Below are 6000 nucleotides of genomic sequence, written 5' to 3'. Positions count from 1 at the left end.
CCTATTAGAACACCACTGCTTTAACATCTGCCCCACCCTCCATCCAGCCACACACATTCTGGCTCTCATTCTACCCCATGCACTTCTATGCACCCAGGCCTTTGCTCTAGGCTCCCACTCAGCTTATTTGATATTTCTTGTCTTGCCCACAAGGCCAACTTGTCCTTGAAGACCCAGCTCACACGTCGCCCTCTCTATAGTCTTCCCTAACTCCTTTAAGATAAAGTCTATCACTCCCTCCTCTCTTCCACATTGTAGTTCCAGGTAACTATTTGTCTATGTCTCTGTGGCCCCCGCTTGATGATGTGCTCCACCTGGGCAGTGGCAGCATCCTGCCTGTCCTTGTCCATCCTAGCAGTGCCTAGTAAGTGTCTGCACACATAAAATGCTCCGCACCTGCTCTGGACTGAATTAGATGGAATCACATTTAAACAACTGAAGGAGAATGATGACAGCTCGCTCACAATCGGAATCCCCCTTTGCAAATCCTCAGGGAGACTGATTGCTTCTGCTCTTGGCCTGTCTGTTAAAATGCAGGATTAAAAAGAGAAACAGGTAGCCAGATTTTTGTTGTGTTTTGTTTTGTTGTTGTAGTTTTTTTTAACTTCTGAAATGAGTATTACAGAAGAAAATCATGCAAGAGGAAAACAGTGATAACTCACTAGCATGACTCAGCAATGGGGCACACTTCAGAGGAAAGGAAGATTGGTTTTGCTCATAGGCTCTTTATCTGTGAAACTCAATCACTCTCCCTCACTGGTGTTTCATGCTCTGACGTCTTATGGTTTGAGGCGCGATCAGGGGCCTATTTCTGTGACACCTGAAGGCTTTACACTTGATTCATTTGCTTCTCACAGCAGCCTCATAGAGTGCAGTGAATTGTTTCAATATTTTCATTGGTCTTACAGTTTGTCTTATAGATTTGCAACTTGTGACAACTTTTCCCACCTTCACATGGTTTGATGATTTCCTTTCACACCTACTACTAATGGTTACAATGCTCTGGATCACGCCTCGTGAATCACTGGTGTCTGCCTTCCCCTACCACAGCCAGGTGCTGACAGTAACAAATAGGTGCCGGCAGTATGGCCTGGAGGACATGCCACAGGCCCTGAAAAGGAACCTTGAGCTGGACCCAAGAGCCAGTCCACCAGAGGTCAGGTGCACCAGAGGTCAGGATCCCTTCCTTGCCTCACAGGGATACCCTGATCACTCTGCTCCCACTCCCATCTTTCACTGAAGGATTAATGTCTGGTATGTGTGGATGAGTTATCCTCCCACCGCTGATCCTGCCCTACTAAAATCAAAGTGACTCTTATTCTAAGAAGCAAAAATTTGACCTCACAAACACACTGCTATTTCATCCTAGGAGCCTACCCCATGCCCTGAAATAATATTTTGCACAAAACTTTCAATTAATTTACTACAATGTCCAGCAAAGATCCAGCACTTTGAAGTCAGATGACTCAACAGGAAGAGCTTTCAATTTTCTTCCTGATTGTAAGTTTGTAGCCTAAATTTTTGAGTTGGTACAATTTAGAGAAGGAAGCCTGCCTTCTGCTCAGGATAAACAGGAAATTTGCCTACACAGTCAGTGTGAAGAGCTGTGTAGTAGAATGATCTGCCGATATTTAGCTTCTATTATAGTGTTCTCCTCATTCTTCCTTCTCCATCTCCCCCTGCAGCTTCACTTCTCTACTAAAAAAGGTGTCAGAAAGTCTGGGAATGCAGACTGTCCTAAAGCACTGCAGGTAACTCCCTCCTCCTGAAGGCAATAGAGCCCCCTAGAGACCATCCGGGTGACCAGTATGAAGAAGTGGGTGGGTAGCCCTATTTGTTGGAAGTGAGAAATAATGAGGACTTTTTATGTTTCAAAGATGGAATAGGAAAAGTTGCCAGACCTGCAATGTAATAGTCCCAGGGGATGAAGAGTATACCGAAGTTTGGGGTCTGTAGGGCTGGACAGCCTCATACAATCTGATGCAACCCCTTTGGATGACTGGATCTTTGCAGAAGGGTCACATAAGGGACCGAAAGTTAGCACTAAGAGCTAACTTTCTGCAGTTCTGGGAACTTAAGCAAGGGGCCATCTTGGCTAAGCTGAACACAAGGTTGATGATTTTCTTGCGGAGGCCTTGCTATGGTTTGAATATGTTCCCTACAAAGTTCATGTGTTAAGCTTAATCCTCATGTGATGGTATTGAGTGGTGGGGCCTTTTGGGAAGTGATTAAGTCAGGAGAGCTCTGCCCTCATGAATGGATTAGTGCCTTGTAAAAGTGTGAGGAACTAGCTTCGGTCCATGTTGCTCCTCCTCTCTTCTCCCATGGCAAGACACACTGTTCCTCCACTTCAGAGGATAAAGCAAGAAGGTGCCATCTTGGAACCAGACACTGAACCTGCCAGTGCCTTGATCTTGGACTCCCAGCCTCCAGAATTGTGAGAAAGAATTTCTGTTGATAATAAACTACCCAGGCTCAGGCATTTTGTTATTGTAGCACAAACAGACTCAGATAGACCTTCAATAGCCTATGCAAAGCCTTGGACTAACATCATCTGAAGGCTCAAGTGGGCACTTTCCACAGCCATGTGGCAGTGATCAGCAACATCTCACCCCTAGAGTGTGAAGGTCAGGCTGACCCTTCTTTTTGAATTATGTAAACCACTGGGATTTTGGAAAAGTTATGGGAAGACAGAGGGCCCCAAGACAGAGAGGCTAGACTTTCTGCTAATCCCACAATCTGATAAACCATGGGAACTTAGGCTACTTGTTTTATGTAAAGAAACTAAATGTGACAGTATTTGCCCCCTGGGTTTGTGGAGCAGTCCTGTTGATTACACTCAGGATGCATGTATACATAAGCAATTTGAAAACAAGAGGCTTCACCACCAGCCCAAAGTTGAAAGCTGGTGAAGGGGCTGATCCCCAGCCTCTGTCTTGATGGTTCTGGGATTCACTGAGTCAAAAACACGCAACAGAAGCCACTTGATATACATTTTATATTTATAATAAGAAGTAGAAATGATCACTCTCAGGGGAAATGATGCTAAAACAAAACAAAATAAGAGCTTGAGCTTTGAGACAAGGTTTGCCACAGTCATTCGTCATGTAAACAAGTATTTCCCTAGAACTTACTCTCTGCCATGCATTGTTCTAAGCACTAGGGAATAAAATGAAAAACAAAGCAGACATACTCCTTGCTCTCTAGTATTAAGGTAAAGAAATACATTAATCAAATAATCACTCAAATAAATAAATAACCTCAGCTAGCATTGAGGACTAATATCTATTTTCAGCCCAATTAATTTCCAGCTAAGAAACAAAATAGATCAGCCTTTATGTATAAAGCTCAAGATAGAAAAGAGTTAAGCCCTACTTGTGGCCCTGTTAAGGCTGTCCCAGGGGGAAAAGAGGACCCATTCATCAGTCCTGAGGCAATGGGTTGGTTCTTCCTCTACTGTCATTTCAGAGAATGTGCATTCCCTCTGGCATCCTGGCTGGCCCGGAAGGTCACTGCAGGCTCAGGATGCCACAAATACAGGATTGTTCACTGTCTTTGGCTGGGGAACTGGGCTGGGGACCAAGCTGGCCCACAAATGCAGGTTTTCCCACTTTATTTCAAGGGCAGCCAACTTCAGGGCCTTAAAAACCGACTTATGGCAACACTGAGAGTGATGGTGAGGGGAGCCAAAGTCAATGCCATCAACAGGCCATGTTGCCTTCAGAAAATTTCCCAATCTTTGAAATAACTACAGAGTGATTGCCAGAGTGACTCAGAGGGGAGGAGAGTTGGAGTGACTTTGGCTACTAAGGTTGTGTGTTGAAATAATAAAAGGAATTTCCTAGGGATCCCCAATCTAGTCTATTTTTTAACAGTGTAGTTTCCATTTCTTCCTATAAGTCTTAGGCATACCTTGAATGAATAGAGAATTTTCTATTAATTAGTTAATCAATTCAATACAGATTAATTCTAGTTTACTCTTTTAATAGATGTAAGATCATAGGTTGCAATTAATACATCTTTCCTTTCATCTAACCAACAAACATATTTAGTGCCTATTATATATCAGACTGTGCTACAATCGAAGAGGGGCACCTAACCCAGACTGAAGAGGAGAATAACAGAGAAGGGTGGCTTCCTATAGCAGAGATAAAGCTTTGGGGGTCACCAAATCTCATGCCATTTATCTCTTCCCAAGCACATGTGAAAACTACACTTCCTAGATACCCTTGGGAGTTCTTAGCTTGGGGCCGCATGACTGGATATTCAATAGGATAGAGCAGAAATGATGTATGCTACTCTCAGGCCTGGCCATAAAATTCACTGTGCAACTGTTCATGTTCTCACTTTCTTTCCCTTCTGTTGTAACCTCTGAATCCAGATGGCAGCAATATAAGATGAAAACAATATGGATCTCTAAGTCACTGCTTAGAGGAGAGCCACAGAAGGACTATAGGGCTTATTTGTTACAACCTAGCCTTGGTTACCCTAATATGTACTCTGTAAAGGTGAGGACATCTAAGTGTAGTACTGAAGAAGAAAATATCTAGGCTATGTCAGGTAAGATGACCAACTTTGACGATCTTATTCCAGCTAGATGGGGAAAATAAAACCGTATCAAAAAATAGTTTACCAAGCAAAATATCTTGATCAAACACTAAAGTCTTGAATGAACCCCAGTTTTCTGCTTGAGAACAACTGAGTATTGTGGTTGTAGTCACCAAAGTAAAGACTGTAGAAGTTTCCTGAAAAAGTCTGATTCACAGCTGAGAAAGTTCTAACAAGAATGTAGGTAGTCGGTTCATTGAAGGAATCACTTCCTAATCATAAAAATGGATCATCCAGTTCTTGACCTTCTGAAGTTCACAATTTAATGAGGTAAAATAGAGGAGATCAGAGATAGAATGTCAAGTTTATTCAAGTCCTAGAACCTTGGATCCAGAATTTTTCCTCTTCCAGGAAGCCTCTTCTGCTCAAATGTTAAATGTGTCTCTGCTTAAATGTTGCTTCCTCAGAGAACCTTTCTGACAGCTTGATATAAAGAAGTCATCCAGTTACTCTCTGTTGAATCTCCCTATTCTAATTCTCTGTGTAGTGCTTCCCACTCTCTGATACTTTTCTTGTTTATGAATTTTGTTTGTTTGATTATTGGCCATCTCCCTTCACTAGAATAGGGGAAGGAGTACTTTGTTCACCTCTCTCTCTAGCATGTTGCCAAGTAGCTAGCATATAGTAGGAGCTCCATAAATGTTTGTTGAATAAATAAATAATCCCAGGAGGCCAAAAGAGAATTAAAAAGCAAACGTTTTGTTTTGAGATAGATTTGTAAATATACTGAATGACCAAGTTGGGATGTGTCTCAAATGAGAACTAGAAGATGGCCATATTTGTCATTCTGCATCAGAGAAAAACCAATGTCAATTGGCATCAATATCTTGACTCTTTTATAATTAAATTTTCTCGAGTGGTCACATGGGAGCAGGTCTGTTTCTGGAGAATACCTTTTTTAGACTCAACGAAATCCCGGGGTGAACACAGTTTTGATATAATGGAATTTGTATACACTAAACCCCTTTATTGCAATATGTCTCAAAGCGTTTGATGCCCTAGATGCAATTATTGCTTTAGAAGCTAAAGCAAGCAAACTCTCTTTTCAAAAGGAATATGAATTCTTGGGCTTGGGCCTCCACTACCTGATCTAACTTCTCTGGACCCTGAGGCATGTGCGTTTTAGAACTGAGTTATCAGATTTTAAGAGCATGTAGGGGGGCCGGGCGCGGTGGCTCACGCCTGTAATCCCAGCACTTTGGGAGGCCGAGATGGGCGGATCACGAGGTCAGGAGATCGAGATCATCCCGACTAACACGGTGAAACCCCGTCTCTACTAAAAATACAAAACTTAGCTGGGCGCGGTGGGGGGCGCCTGTAGTCCCAGCTACACGGGAGGCTGAGGCAGGAGAACGGCATGAACCTGGGAGGCGGAGCTTGCAGTGAGCTGAG

This window comes from Theropithecus gelada, chromosome 1, assembly GCF_003255815.1.
Source record: "Theropithecus gelada isolate Dixy chromosome 1, Tgel_1.0, whole genome shotgun sequence".
NCBI classification, from domain to species: Eukaryota; Metazoa; Chordata; class Mammalia; order Primates; family Cercopithecidae; genus Theropithecus; species Theropithecus gelada.
The sequence above is the reverse complement of the archived record's forward strand: the minus strand, read 5'-3'. Positions refer to the sequence as shown.